The 16,641-nt window shown below is 42.8% G+C and overlaps 1 long non-coding RNA gene across 1 annotated transcript; it reads left to right on the forward strand.

Moving 5' to 3' along the window:
* The first annotated feature begins 231 nt into the window (after positions 1-231).
* LOC137223703 (uncharacterized) lies at positions 232-14,637 on the forward strand. Its single transcript, XR_010942997.1, has 3 exons — positions 232-399; positions 12,362-12,467; positions 13,483-14,637. It is a non-coding gene; the product is annotated as an uncharacterized lncRNA (long non-coding RNA).
* Positions 14,638-16,641: the final 2,004 nt, after the last annotated feature.

A 16,641-nucleotide genomic window follows, 5' to 3' on the forward strand; every position in this document is an offset into this window, starting at 1 on the left:
TACATCCTGCAGCCTGTCTTTTCTTTTTTTGAGGTGTAATTGACATATAACATTATATTCGATATTTGTATACATAACAATTCGATATTTGTATACATTGCAAAATGATCACACAATATGTCTAGTTCACATCTTTCACTATATGTAGTTATCAAAAAAAGTCAGCCCCCCAGCCTTGGGATGAGGACTTTCTAGTTTTTATTTTCGGTATGCAGGCCTCTCACTGTTGTGGCTTCTCCCGTTGCGGAGCACAGGCCCCGGACGCGCAGGCTCAGTGGCCATGGCTCACAGGCCCAGCCGCTCCGCGGCATGTGGAATCTTCCCGGACCGGGGCACGAACCCGTGTCCCCTGCATCGGCAGGCAGACTCTCAACCACTGTGCCATCAGGGAAGCCCAGGGTGAGCACTTTTAAAATCTACTTTCTTAGCAACTTTCAAATATGAAATATAGTATTAGTAACTATAGTTGCCGTGCTGTGCATTACATCCCTGTGACTTAACTTATTTTATAATTGGAATTTTGCCCCTTTGACCCCCTTCACCCATTTTGCCCATCCTTATGCAATCCTTCCTACAGCTCTTCAGGGTGAGTGCTGTTACCTGCATTTTATGGACTAGGCAACTGGGTTGTGCAAGACCACACTGGGAGCTTGGAGTCAAAGCGTGGTCAACATGGCTCCCAAGCGTTCTCTTTCCGTTGTTCCTTGTCCATGTCCTCCCCGTTCCTGCCACTCCCAACCTCTACACATAGGGGGAGCTGCTGGGTGCTTTTACTACCTGTATCACTCACCCCAACCTCAGCTGCGATTGCTCCCTGACATGCCACTGGGACTCCTGGAGTGTGCTGAGTTGGAAGAGAGAAGTGTAGATCACTGGAAGGCCCTCATCATTTCTCATCTTTTCTTCCTGGCCTAATTTTGGTCTCTACTCCTCCGGCCTCAGCCCCCTTGCTGGCCCCTCTGCCATCCACCTTGCCTTCCTTCTGTTCCTTGAGTTCACCCAGCTCTTCCCACCTGAGGCCTGGCATGGAGCCTCCCCCTGTCTGGACTCCTTTCCCCATCAGTCTTGTCCTGGCTTTTTCCTACTTATCCTTCTCTGACTCTTCCTCAGGAGGACCTTCCCCAGCCCCAACCCAGCCTAAAGTGGGTCTTCCTTCTCCTCGTTCATAGCTCTTATCATGAGTTGTTGTTATATACCTCTTAGTGTGCTTATTCCTTTAAAACCTGTTCCGCCTGCCTCAATGTCATTTTCATGAAGTACAGAAAAAGACGGTGTCTGTTTTGCCCACCATTGTATACTTAGCATCTCATATTTGGAGGGGCCCAGTAAAGAGCTGCTGAAAGAACGAATGAATCAGTGAGCCTGGGTCCAAAGGCTGCCTGTCGAGATACTGTTGTTTTGGGCAGAATCTGTGTTCCCCCCAGTACATCCCCCAGACCACGTTCCTCCATGTGATTCACCGCTTTCTTTTCACTCCCACTTGCCCCTCCAAATGAAAGGGGATACAGTTCCATTGCTAATTTTACTTTGTATTACCGGAAGTCAGAAATAACCCTCTGCCACTTCATGGTCTAAAAAGAAGAGCTTTATGATTGGTTTTGTTATAAAAATGAACAGCTCTCCGTTACACCGAAGTTTATCTTCTGACAAACATGCTACGGGCGATTGTCCTTTTAACATCTTGATACAATAAAGTCTATGTCCCCACCCTCATTTCTACCTTCCACCAGAATGTTTTTGTTAATGGTGTTAAATAACTAGAAGTTACCAATATGCAATGCGTATTATGTGAGTTCATCACTTGCTACTGGTTGGACAAATCTGAGGTGCCCATGTATTGTTCTAGGCACTTTCAGAGACAAAAGAGAAAAGACAGGGGTCCCTCTCCAACAAAGGATTGATCACTTCCCAAAGAATGAGGATAAAATAAAATATCCTTGGCCCTAGAAGTAGATAACACTGAACAGAGCCTTTCTTATTGTTTAATTTTATTTTTTAAAAAAATTTTTTATTGAAATACAGTTCATTTACAATGTCGCGAGCAGAGCCTTTCTTAGGCAGTGCTTCAGCTGCCTCAGGATCATGATCACAAAGTTGATGGTCGCTGGCTAATGCTATGAAAAATGTGGCTGATTTAGAAAGTGCCAAAACGTTCGTGGCTGGCTGCAGCTTGAAAAATTTCCATAGCCCCACACTATCCTCAGGAAAGATCCCAATTCATCAGCAGGGCCCCGCAGGGTTCAGCTCCTGCCTGTCTCTTCAGCACATCGATCTTTGGCCCTCTAGCCCTACAGAGTGACTGAAGTTTTCCCTTCTCATGCTTTTGCATGTGCTAGAGCTTCAGCTTCTCCACCCCTCTCTCACTCATTCTTTTTTTTTTTTTTGATGGAAGTATAGTTGAGGTACAATATTATATCTTACAGGTGTACAAAATAGTGATTCACAATTTTTAAAGTTTATACTCCATTGATAGTTATTATAAAATATTGGCTATATTCCCTGTGTTGTACAATGTATACTTGTAGCTTATTTTATACATAATAGTTTGTACCTCTTAATCCCCTCCCCCCTTCCCTCTCCCCACTGGTAGCAACTAGTTTGTTCTCTATATCTGTGAATCTGTTTCTTTTTTGGTTACATTCACTAGTGTGTCGTATTTTTTAGATTCCACAAATAAGTGATATCATACAGTATTTGTCTCTCTCTGTCTGACTTATTTCACTTAGCATAATGTCCTCCAAGTCCATCCATGTTGCAAATGGCAGAATTTTATTCTTTTTTATGGCTGAGTAGTATTCCATTGTATATGTACTACATCTTCTTTACCCATTCATATTGATGGTTGCTTAAGTTGCTTCCGTATCTTGGCAATTGTAAACAGTGCTGCTATGAACATTGGGGTACGTGTATCTTTTCAAATTAGTGTTTTGGGTTTTTTTGGATATAAACCCAGGAGTGGAATTGCTGGGTCCTATGGTAGTTCTATTTTTAGTTTTTTGAGAAACCTCCATACTGTTTCTTACAGTGGCTGCACCACTTTACATTCCCACCAACAGTGTATGAGGGTTTCCTTTTCTCCACATCCTCGCCAACATTTGCTATTTGTGTTCTTTTTGATGACAGCCATTCTGACAGGTGTGAGGTGATATCTCATTGTGGTTTTTAATTTGCATTTCTCTGATGATTAACGATGCTGAGCACCTTTTCAAGTGCCTGTTGCCCATCTGCATGTCCTGTTTGGAAAAATGTCTATTCGGGTCTTCTGCCCATTTTTTTTTTTTTTTTGCGGTACGCGGGCCTCTCACTGTTGTGGCCTCTCCCGTTGCGGAGCACAGGCTCCGGACGCGGAGGCTCAGCGGCCATGGCTCACGGGCCCAGCCGCTCCGCGGCATGTGGGATCTTCCCGGACCGGGGCATGAACCCGTGTACCCTGCATCGGCAGGCGGACTCTCAACCACTGCACCACCAGGAAAGCCCTTCTGCCCATTTTTAAATCAGGTTATTTGTTTTTCTGACGTTGAGTTGTATGACCTGTTTATATATGTTGCATATTAACCCCTTATCAGTCATATCATTTGCAAATATTTTCTCCCATTCAGTAGGTTGTCTTTTTGCTTTGTTGAGGGTGTTACTCATTCTTAAAGACTGGGCCTAGGGATCACTTCCTCTCGGCAGCTTGGCCAGACTCAAGTTTGCTTTCCCACCTCCTGGGCTCCCATGGCACTTTGCAGTGGATACCTATTATGCATATGTATGTGTGCGTATGTATGTATCTGTTATGCATATATATGTATAAAAGCTTAACATTTATAACGAACATGTATTAAACACTATGTGCCAGGTACTCTTCTGGTCTCTCTTCACCTTTTAACTTCATCCCCACAGCAGTCCCATGAGGGAGATGCTAGTAACTTAGTCAGGAAGTGACAGGACCAGAATTTGAACCCAGGCTCTAGAGCCATGCGTTTCAGAACTGTCCCTGAGCTGCCATCATGCTGTGTTACAAGCACTGATGTCATTCATGGTCACCCGTCTTGACTGTGAGCTCCTTGAGGACAGGGACTGATCTTGCCCAGTAACTAGAACATTGTATGACCTCAAGAGTGAATAATTGAATGTAACGAGGCACAGAATAAAAAATGAATTATACCTGGTGCTTTATTTCAAGGGACTCACAGTCACTCTCTTTTTTTTTTATAAGTTTATTTATTTTTGGCTGTGTTGGGTCTTCATTGCTGCACGTGGGCTTTCTCTAGTCGCGGCGAGCGGGGGCTACTCTTCGTTGTAATGTGCGGGCTTCTCATTGCAGTGGCTTATCTTTGTTGCGGAGCACAGGCTTTAGGCGCATAGGCTTCAGTAGATGTAGCACACGGGCTCAGTAGTTGTGGCTCGTGGGCTCTAGAGCGCAGGCTCAGTAGTTGTGGTGCACCGGCTTAGTTGCTCTGCAGCATGTGGGATCTTCCTGGATCAGGGCTTAAACCCATGCCCCCTGCATTGGCAGGCAGATGCTTAGCCACTGTGCCACCAGGGAAGTCCAAGACTCACAGTCTCTTTTTCTCCTTTTTTCCCTCCTTCCTTCCCCAAATGATTGCAGGGCCTTTTAAACAACCTGGGAAATAGGTATTATTATTCCAACTTTACAAGTAAGAAAAATGAGGCCCAGAGAAGTTAAGTATCATGGCCAAGGTCGTAGCTGGGAACAGGCACAGTCAGGATTCAGACCTTAGTGGCCTGGCTCCAGACTCATGCTCTTAACTTCTATAATATGTATGTCTCCAGTAGCTTCAGTGGGCAGAAAAGACACATAAACGGATGCAAAAGAAGAGACAGGTAGAGAAGCTTAGGCAGCAAGGGAGGGAGAGGGACCCAGACAAACAGTTTGGAGCAGCCGGCAGTGTGGCTGGCTGAAGAGCAGGCCGTAGTAGGGAGAGCAGGGCAGGGGATGCATTAAAAACAAAACGCTGTGGGAATCTCAATCAGCACCACAGGGGCTCTGGGCTCCCTCGCAGCCACCTGTTCCCTGCTGGGTGAAAGGGGCTCTGACCTGGTGTGTGTGTGGGCATCTTGGGTGACCTCGGGGTGGCCAGAGCAGCCCTCACCCTCCAGCTCTCCACTTGCCAGCCGCCTAGTTCTATGAATCACAAGATCTCGTGAGTCACTCATTCCCTCTCTGAGGAATAAATAATGTCAAGTCTCGCAAAAGCCGAGCAGTCGGGTTTACAGGAGGCGTCACGCAAAGACTGAGCCTGGGTCCTGCTTTCCTCTGGGAACTGGCGCCGCTGTCAGGAGAAGCGTGTTGCCAGGCTCTCAGCTTGAGCTTTTGGGCCATCGACCAAGAGCCCTGGCTGCTTTGGCTGCGTCTAGATTTGATGCTGAGACTGCCAGACTCAGCAAGAGGCAAATTCAGCCCCAAGGATCATAATTTTGGCCCAAATAGGGAAAATCTGAAATATGAAGATGAGTGTACATCAATTTGGTTGTGTCTCCAGTGTTCCTGAGACAGGCCTCTCCTTTATTTCTCTCATGAATGCCCATGAGAGACATCCTGAAAGTTAATTTAGTACTTTCATATTCCGGAGCTGCTTCCCATAGCCTGTAACATGCAAAGCCTTTTGAAGGCAAAACCCAGAAGGCTCCTGGTGTAGCAGAGAGAATATGTGAGCAGGCAGTGGCCAGTAATATCTCGGGGCAAGTATTTTGACCTCACTCCAAGGGTGCGTTGTCATCTTTGTGAACTGGTGTCTGATCCAAGCCTCTCCCTAGAAGAGCCTCCCCACCTAGCTAGAGTCGGGGTAGGAGAAAAGCAATTTGATTTTATGGTGAAAAAATACTCACAACAGGGTGTAAATACAAGAATAGATTTTGCTCCTTGCAGGGCATAATTCTGTTTAAAAAAAAAATAGACTTTCCTTTTTAGAGCAGTTTTAGGTTCACAGCAAAATGGAGAGGAAGGTACAGAGATTTCCCATATCGCCCCGCCCCTGCTCATGCACAGCTTCCCTGTTCTCAACCTCTCCCAGCAGAATGGTGCATTGGCTATAACTGATGAACCCATGTTGACACATCATTATCATACCAGAGTTCATTACAGTTCACTCTTGGTGTTGTAGAGCCTAGGAATTTAGGGCATGGACTCCGGAGCCAGATTGTCTGAGTTCCAGTGATAGCCCCACTGTACGTCTATAGTCTATAGTTATATAAATAATGGCTTGGAACAGTGCCTGGTACATAAGTGGGGCATGCAGTTTAAGTGTTGATATCCTCCAGAAAAACCCTCCTTAGCCTCTGGTACAGGGATCTCTCCTGTGTGCTATATTTTAATGACCTCTTTATTTGAGATACCTGGAGGCAGGGACTGTCTTTCTCACCTTCATGTCTGTGGCTAAAAAACCACCTCGAGAGATTAATTTCTGTTTCATACTCATTCAGCAGCCTGAACAAATAGCAGGACTGCCCCATTGTGAGAAACTCCTCGAGGGTGGCCTTACCTCCAGGATCGTTGATGTCTTTTGAATCAGAGGTATAAAGGGGGAGATCATAAATAAAGCACGAGGGCTTCCCTGGTGGTGCAGTGGTTGAGAGTCCGCCTGCCGATGCAGGGGACACGGGTTCGTGCCCCGGTCGGTCCGAGAAGATCCCACATGCCGCGGAGCGGCTGGGCCCGTGAGCCATGGCCGCTGAGCCTGTGCGTCCAGAGCCTGTGCTCCGCAACGGGAGAGGCCACAACAGTGAGAGGCCTGCGTACCGCAATAAAAATAAAAATAAAAAAATAAATAAAGCATGAAACAGGGATCCGGAACATCACTCCTCCATAGAATTTTGTTGCAGGAAAAAAGCCCCAGCTGGGGGAGGAAGAAGTAGACTGATCCTAGAGGGAAGATCTTGAGCTTTTTGAGAGACTGGAGAGGGAACAGGGGTGTGCAGGACCTGGAGTGGCAGAGACCAGCACTTCTCTCCCTCCCGTAGCTCTGGTCTGTGGAAGGACCTCAAAGAGCTCCAGTGTGCCCTGAGAAATGAGGTTCACTAAACATTTAGTTTACCTGCCTTCAAAAGTTCTGGTGTTGGGTTGGGACCACCACTTTCAAGGGACCATGTGGATTTTGACATTGAACATCTCGACAGTGGCCAGAGGGGATCAGAGGGCCTTCTAAAATGCTCTGGACTGTGCCGGAGCCCCAGAACCTCTCTCTTGACTCTAGGAGAACGGTTACCTCCCCATTCTGCCCCCATCAAATTCACGAGATTGAATTTTCCTGAGTGGATAGACTCTGAACAAATGCATCTATTTGGAGACACAAGAACTTGTCTCTTTTTGAACCCTGGTGAAATGAGCTAAAATTCACTATAATGAATGAATGTGTCCTGTAATGTGTCTATGGTTCTGGCCAAAGTAGGCCTGAGAATATTTGGTGAGTGGATCAATGCAGGAAGCATCTTGAAATGGATCCAGTCTATTTTAATAATACTATGGAAACAGCCCTTTTTGTTTACCTACCTTGAATAAAGGTTTTCCAGGGCAATTTCCTGAGCATTTAAAGCACATTCAAATGAGTTGTCTTTGAACAAAGATTCAAAAGACTTTCGTGACTGCAAGTTAGCAACAAGTTGAGTTTACAACTCACCAGTCTTACATTGTTGGTTGCCCAGGAAACTAACCTGGCTGCTTTACATTTTGACCCAGGAAAGATTGGAGTCAGAATTTGTATCACAAAGCCCCACCTAATATGATAAAGCTTGTTAGGCAAAAAACAAAAATCCTATTTTGTATATTGGCCTCCATTTCACAAAGCTGCCTTGTACCTATAATTTCTAGTCTTTGTTCAGAATGAAAGTTGTTTAGGCTCTTGTACTCTCGGTTACTTGTAGTCATTCATCCAGGAATTACTCAAATGGATTAAGTCTAGAGATAATCCAAACATGTTCCTTCAGTCCTTAGTGCCTTCTCATTCCCCTCTTCAGTCTTCAGAGACTTCCTTTCTAGGTTCCTCTAACAGCCTACAGACTTGATTTATTTTCTTGCCCTTCTAAGTATCAGAAGAGTATCTAAAAGACAGAAAATAAATGGAAAAGTAGGAACAGGCTAAACACTACGAAAAAGCATTCAGGCAAATATTGAAAGGTGAGACATTCCAGTGGACAACTGTCTTGGGCTCTCAGCAAATCAACACCATAAAAACAGAGGCTGGGGACTTCCCTGGTGGTCCAGTGGTTAAGACTCTGCGTTCCCAGTGCAGGGGACCTGGGTTTGATCCCTGGTCAGGAAACTGGATCCGGCATGCCACAACTAAAAAAAAAAAAAAAACTAGAGGATGTTATAGAGGAAAAGAAATTTAAAGGACACAACCACCAGTGCAACATGTGGTCCTAGAATAGGTCTTAGTTTGAACAGTTTTTGTTTGTTTGTTTGTTTTAGTTTGAACAGTTTTGAACAGCTACGGAATCAATTGAGGGAACAATTATGGAAATTGGAATATGGCTTGGATCATAAATGATATTAAAACTCATTAAGATGATTAATATTGTGGCTTGTTGGGCATAATAAATATTTATTTTAGTTACATAGGATGTCCTTATATTTGTGAGTTGTATACTGAAGAATTTAGGGGTGAAATGTCATGAAGTCCAGCATAAAAAGGAATAATGTGAGTATAAAAGAATAAAATCTGGAAGAACTGAATTATATCTCACATTAGATCCTCCTTACTTGACCCAATTAACTTGAAAGTCTGCTTTACTACATGAGTACAGATACGGTACATGTGTACCTAGGTAGGGAAAGTGCATGGAATCTGGGGTATGTTTTGCCATTTAGTAACTGTGTAATCTTGGGTGCTTCTCTCTGTGCCTGTTTCCCCAGCTGTAATATAGGTATAGTATTAGTGAACCTACTGCATAGGGTAATTATGAGGTTAAATGAGTTAATATACATAAGCTCATTAAAACAGTTCCTGGCACAAAGTAATTGCTAAATAAGTGTTAGCCCTTATTATTCTTGTTATTGTTTTTGTTTTAAGGAGTTTTAAGGAGCATGATCCTAGAAGATGCTGGGTTGGCAAAAACTGATATAATCAGCACAGCTTCTTGGATTTTCTGGTATGTTATTAGTAGCCGTGGGAGTCCCATATTCCTAGGGACCCATCTTTGAGTTCTTCCTTACAGTACATTGAATGTTCCAACCAGTGTTTTAGGGGCTGGGGAACAGTGGTGAGGCCTAAAAACATTTTTTCTCGTTGGTTATAATGGGGCTTCCGGGTTAGTATCCTATTAAAACTCCAAAGGTTTTTTGCACAGCAAAGGAAACCATAAACAAGACAAAAAGACAACCCTCAGAATGGGAGAAAATATTTGCAAGTGAATTAACTGACAAAGGATTAATCTCCAAAATACACAAACAGCTCATGCAGCTCAATATCAAAAAAAAACAAACAACCCAATCCAAAAATGGGCAGAAGACCTAAATAGACTTTTCTCCAAAGAAGATAAACAGATTGCCAGCAAACACATGAAAGAATGCTCAACATCACGAATCATTAGAGAAATGCAAATCAAAGCTACAATGAGGTATCACCTCACACCAGTCAGAATGGCCATCATCAAAAAATCTACAAACAATAAAGGCTGGAGAGGGTGTGGAGAAAAGGGAACCCTCTTGCACTGTTGGTGGGCATGTAAATTGATACAGCCACTATGGAGAACAGTATGGAGCTTCCTTAAAAAACTAAAAATAGAATTACCATATGACCCCACAATCTCACTACTGGGCATATACCTAGAGAAAACCATAATTCAAAAAGACACATTCACCCCAACGTTCATTGCAGCCCTATTTACAGTAGCCAGGACATGGAAGCAACCTAAATGCCCATAAACAGAGGAATGGATAAAGAAGATGTGGTACATATATACAATGGAATATTACTCAGCCATAAAAAGGAATGAAATTGGGTCATTTGTAGAGACATGGATGGACCTGGAGATTGTCATACAGAGTGAAGTAAGTCAGAAAGAGACAAATACCGTATGCTAACACATATATGTGGAATCTGAAAAAATTGGTATAGATGATCTTATTTACAAAGCAGAAATAGAGACAAAGACGTAGAGAACAAACGTATGGATACCAAGGGGGGAAGGGGTGGGGTGGGATGAATTGGGAGATTAGGATTGACATATATACACTACTGTTACTATGTGTAAAATAGATAACTAATGAGAACCTACTGTATAGCACAGGGAACTCTACTCCATGCTCCGTGGTGACCTAAAAGAGAAGGAAATCCAAAAAAGAGGGGATATATGTATACATATAGCTGATTCACTTTGCGGTACAGTATAAGCTAACACAATATTGTAAAGCAAATATACTCCAATAAAAAAAATTGTTCTGATTCTTTAATTAAAAAAACCCAAAGTTTTAAGTGTAATTAAATAATAGGTAAGTGAAGCTACTACTAGACCTGGAGTCTTCTAATAGGAATATTTAACTTCTTTATTAGGAATGTTAGAACTAGAATTCATCTTTTCCATAAAAAAAATTAGTGAAAACAAAATGTGATGATTAATTTTATGTGTCAACTTGACTAGCCCTGGCTGCCCAAACTAAACATTTCTGAGTGTGATCCACGACATTTCTGGATGAGATTAGCATTTGAATCAGTGGACTCAGTAAACTGTCCTCCCCAGTGTGGGTGGGCATCATCCAATCTGTTGAGGGCCTGAACAGAACAAAAAGGGGGAGGAGGGAGTAATTTGCTTTGTTTTTCCCTGACTCACTGACTGAGCTGGGACTCATCTTTCTCTCTGGCCCTTGGCTTGAAATTTACACCATTAGCTCCTCTGCTTCTCAGGCCCTTGATCCAGCTTTCCTGTGTCTCCAGCCTGCATGTGGCAGATCCTGGGTCTTCTCTACTTTGATAATCACATGAGCCAATTCCTCATAATCTCTTTAGATACATAGATAGATAGATAGATAGGAAGGTAGATACATAGATTTCTCCAGAGAAATAGAACCAGTAGGAGATTATCTATCTATCTACCATATCTAATCTATCTATCATCTATCAGTGTATCTATCTATATGTATCTATACCTGACTATCACACAATATAAGATGCCTTTATAAATATATCCCTTTAAGCAAATCTGACACATGATGATTTAGGATCCTAGGATCTGTTGATCCTTGTCATTAACAGAATAGAAAGACAGTCACTATAATTTGGTAACTATAGTTTCAGGTTTTCAGTTTAGGTAAATGCTGTCCCTCAATAAACACTCTAAATGGCTTTAGTTTTCAGTGTTTCATGTCAATTTTGATCTTTAGTATAGCTTAATAACTTCTTTTCTGTATCTTTCTTCTAATATAAACACAGAGAGCTTTTGAACTTTAGACACTGCGATGTGTCACAACAGCACATTTGTCTTAGATTCTGGAGTAAACTGAAATCTCAAGATTAAATGAGCATGTATCAGAGAAAATTCTAAATGGCTAGGTTAAAGTTTACAGTTACGAAAAATTAGGGAAATCATTCATCTTGTAAGGTCTGCACTATCAAACTGACAGTCTCAGAAGTGAGAACAATGTTATGATGTTACCACATCATAATTTCATAAAAGCAAAACTTTATTTAAATATACATATAAATAATTTTTAAATGACCTCACATTGAATGACAAATACTTTGTTAAGGTACTTTACATGAGAAGTCTCACGTAAAGAGACTTCTCACAACACTCAGGGTTCTTTCATGCCTCTGTCTCCCTTGAGGTAACTGATATGCTGACAGGTTAAAAACTGGCCCAAGATCACATTGGCAGCGGTGATAAAGGCAGGATTGAAATTTAGAATCAATGACTTATTCTTCATCCAACCAATATTTATTGAGTGCTTACATCACGCCCAGTTCTCATTTCTGGGGATACTGAGGCGAATAAAACATCAAAATCCCTGCTGTGAGAATTGGGAACACAGTTGAGTCTAGCAGTTAGAATTGATAACTACTTCTTCCAAGGTTAGGTAGCATTCTAGCCTGGTTTTTATAAGTTTAGCCCTATAAGATAATTTGTTTTTGCTGATGGAAAAAGGTCCCAAAACTCACCTTAAGTCTACAAAGAGTGGAAGTCTGGAATAAAGCTAAACTCTTCCAGAAAAACAAACAAACAAAAACCAAAATAAAAAAAGTCTCCTTGAAGTAGCTACTTCCTTAAAATATAAACCAACTAACCAACACACACATGCACACACAAGTTCCTCTATATCTTTGCAAATCATCCTCCATGCTGGACAAACTTTATGAGCCTGGGGAAATACCCTTTACAATGCATGATTGCCTGGCCAGTGGACTATTTTTCTCTGTTACAGATATCTGGTTGCAACAATTTTCATGTGATCCAACAAAAAAAGACACCACAGTGCACTTCCATAATACAGTGACCTGAATTTGCTGGGAGAGACTGTAGTCCATCAGGTAAGGCTTTTACCCCCTTAGCAACCAGATTGCCTCTGTGCTGCAAAATATAACAACCTCTGCAGTAGCCTGACCTACTTGCGGAGCCCAAAGTGCATAGAGAAGCACCTGGATCTCTGAACATCACGGCCCATATGCACATCTAACCCATAGCTCATGGTTCAAGGTTGCTGCTTGTTATGTTACACTGGCAAGTAGTCTCAATAAGAAATTTTAAAACAGTGACATTTCCCCATAGCTAGTTTCTGTACCCATCTAAACTTTCTATAATTTAAAATACAGCACAAGCTTTTCATATGGAAAAGCATTGGGATAGACGAATAATTGGATGCCTTCAGCAGTAATCATGAATATATAAAATTTTAAAATCATCATTATTACTATACTATATACTTATAATGATTAATACATTCTTTATTTCTATTTTCACACACTATGATTTATGATTTTTATATTTGAATCCTGTTTACAGCCTTAATATATATTAATATACATATTATATTAAAGGAAGAATCTTGAAATAACACTTCCCTCTCCTCCAGGTCTCTGAGATAGCACTCATTTCTTTTACCATTTGTTGAGAAAAAGCTTATATGATTCATAGTAATGTTGGACTTTTAAACAACAATGCCCAGGAGGTTTGAGCTGTGCATAAATAATTTAAAACAGACATCATTAGAATACAGGAGTTTATATTCATATTAAAAAACTACCTAGTTCTCTTGAATTTTATGGAAGTAAAACGCGAAGTCTTCCTGAACAGTCTTAGGTAAACACAGCACCATGGACAGGGATAGATGGGAAATTTCAGTGTGGGGTGTCATGAAAGGAACAGTGAGAGCTGATGAGGCCCTCACCTTACATCATTTAGTGAAACTGATTGCTGTCTTCTCCTTGAACAGCTCATCTTCTTACTGCCACCTCATAATCTTGACTGTGAAATAGACTTGTATATTATGTTTTTGTGTCGTATTATTGGTGGAGGTTTTCTCTTTCCTCTCCTTCTTGGCACTAGGGACAATTTGATGACAAGCTGAAACACAGGCCATTGGATAAAGGCTTTGGACTGAGAAGAAAGAGAACAGGGGGTCCGACTTCTGGCTCTGAATGACCTGCATACATTTTTGTAATAGGACAAAATATCCCACATTCTGGACCTCAGTTTCATTATCTGTAAAAAGGAGTGCAGTAGACCAGATGATCTTTGAAGTTTTACTTTTGGCTGCAAAATTCTATGATTTAAATCTGGTTTTAGCTATGGTAACTATGAAGCAAAATGATAGCTGTAAGAGGCTAATGATTACATATTCTGTAACACCAAATTGATAAAGCAAAAATATAATTGAAATTCCTTCAAGAGTCATCCAGTTGCTCATGGGGCAGTACCGTGGCAAGTATAATATTATTCCCCACTTTTAATGTTTCCTTTCATTGAAGGGGTATCCATCATGCAACACTCCTGGCATCTCTCTGCACTATCACTCACTCTTCTTGGGGAGATACAGTGATTTGTCTAGATACAGCAGGTGAGTTTAGAAGGAGAATCAGGACAGGGTCGCTAGCCCTTCCCCTGGAATCCCCTTGGGAGCTGGTGTCCCTGCAGAGAATGTGTGTCCTGCTCTGTTCCTTCATGCTATCAGTTAATAGGACCAAGGCCCTACCTGGGGAGCTCTGTAGTCACCGTGGGTAAATTTGTCTAGTTCTGGGGTCTAGCGTTAGGAAAACATTTGGTTCTTAAGTCCAAGCCACATTCTGCAATATCTGCTCTCTTAGTAGCAAACACGATATTTTGATTTCCTTGTGTCTTATTTTTGGGGTCTATTCCTAAAGTAGTTCGGAACTGGGATGACATGCTATTTTGGGGGTTCCCTGAAGTCTAAATGAGCAGCCCTAGATTGTAATCACAGATGACTTTGGCCATGAACTTTCCACTTAGATGCATGCAGGTCTTCTCCCAGCCTTGAATGTCTCTGGTAGGGTCTCAACATCATCACTGCGGATTCTGGCCTTTGGTATGCCAGAGATCATCTCAGCCAACAATTACACAGCTGCATGGCACCCACGGTTCTAAAATGGAAGCCAAATATTTAAACAATCACCATGTGCCTTAAATATATTGCATCCAACTTATTACAGAGCTGAACCAGGATGGGAAGGACAAAGCATTTATTACATGATGTGGCTGTTGGCTGAAATTTGAGTAATTGATCTACCCTTATTACAATTTGTTTCCCCCCTGAATCCAGAAAGAAGAACAGCTTGAAGTCACAGAAACTATGTAGTTTAATAAATATTTGAGGGCCTGGTATAATGCCTGGACTTCTTTAGGTACTAGGGGATACAGCAGTGGACTGAATGCACAAAAATTCATATCCTCAAGGAACTTGTATTTTAGTGGGAGGAGACACAATAACCAAAGTAAACAAGCAAATAAAGGAAATAATTAAATAATGTAAATAGATGCAGTATAGTGGTACAGTGTCTGGAGTCAAACAGCCTGGGGTCAGGGCTCTATCACTTATAAGCCATATGACCTTAACCTCTATGTACCTCAGTTTCCTCATCTGTAAAATGGGGTTAATAAAACTTTGGAAGGTTTATCATGAACCAATGCCCAGGGTTCTAAGAACTGCAAGAGGGCCATGTAACTGAAGAGGAGAATGCAATAGAGAGGGGTCGTGGATTGGGACTCCTTAGAAAAAGAGCCTAAGACAGGAATTCAGGTGCCTATGGTTTATCAAGGATGTGCTCGCAGGAAAAAGGGAGAGAGAAAACCAGAAGAGAGCAGATGAAGGAGTTAAGCAAGGATGAGGTCTCAGCTGGTGCAGACTGGCTCATGGGGTGCTCTGGAGCATGAAATGCACTTCAGAGTGTGTCCCCCACTTGAGACCAGAGGGCCGGCCTTTTGTACCCCGAAATCAGTGAGTCATTGGCAGTGGGCTGCCAGGGGAGATAGTTCTCAGTCCCTTCGTGCTGCTATTACAAGAACCACAGACTGTGTAGCTTATAAACAACAAAAATTTATTTGTCACAGTTGTGGAGGCTGCAAGTCTGAGATCAAAATACCAGCATGGGGCTTCCCTGGTGGCACAGTGGTTGAGAGTCTGCCTGCCGATGCAGGGGACACGGGTGTGTGCCCCGGTCCGGGAAGATCCCACGTGCCGCGGAGCAGCTGGGCCCGTGAGCCATGGCCACTGAGCCTGCGCGTCCGGAGCCTGTGCTCCGCAACGGGAGAGGCCACAACAGTAAGAGGCCCGCATAACGCAAAACAAAACAAAACAAAAGAAAATACCAGCATAATGGGGGTGAGGGCCCTCTTCTGGGTTGTAGATTTCTCCTTGTATTGTCATGGGGTGAAAGGGGCTAGGGAGCTCTGTGGGGTTTCTTTTATAAGGGCACTAATCCCATTCATGTGGGCTCCAACCTTTTGACCTAATCACTTCTCAAAGGACCCACCATTGCCTTGTGGGTTAGGATCTCAGCATATGAAGTTTGGGGGGAGGGGTGGACACAAATATTCAGACCATAGCACTAGGCTAAAAAAGGTGTCAGCAGAGCTGCATTCCTTTCTGGAGGCTCTAGGCAAATGCTGAGAAGAAAAGCTGCAGGGGGCACCTAGCTGCCTCACCTCCACATCCTCAGTGATTCAGGTCTGGCTCCAAACCAGCACGTCCCACACACAAAGCAACAGCCTTGTGGAGCCAGCCCCACATCCTCAGAGGCAGCATAAGGTAGCCACAAGAGAAGTGTGCTATTTAAGAATCAGGAATGAAGCAGCAACCATCTGAAGGTTGGTAGAGGTGGTTAGGGGCAGTCACTGAGGTGCTGGTGGGTTCCGCTTTGCTCTTGGTTTTCCCACTCCAAGTCCACCTCTTCTTCCCAAATGCTGGCCCTACTGACCAGCAGTGATCCCAGACCTGCCAGGAAATGTTTTGCTGTGACCTAACAGAGGTAGAAGCCACAAAGGGCCAACAGCCTTCCAGAGACCTCTCTACCAGTCTCTCCCGCCATTGATTTCCACTTAGCATCCAACTTGTCCACCTGCACCAGGTACATTTCTCTGGTACTTTTTGGACCCGTTCTTCCTCAGATCCTCCCCAAATTGTGTAAGGTCTAACTCCATAATCAATAATCTACCCCGTAATACTCATAGTGGTCTTACTTCTCTGATTGA

The sequence above is a fragment of the Pseudorca crassidens genome, chromosome 4 (assembly GCF_039906515.1).
Source record: "Pseudorca crassidens isolate mPseCra1 chromosome 4, mPseCra1.hap1, whole genome shotgun sequence".
In the NCBI taxonomy this organism is placed as follows: domain Eukaryota; kingdom Metazoa; phylum Chordata; class Mammalia; order Artiodactyla; family Delphinidae; genus Pseudorca; species Pseudorca crassidens.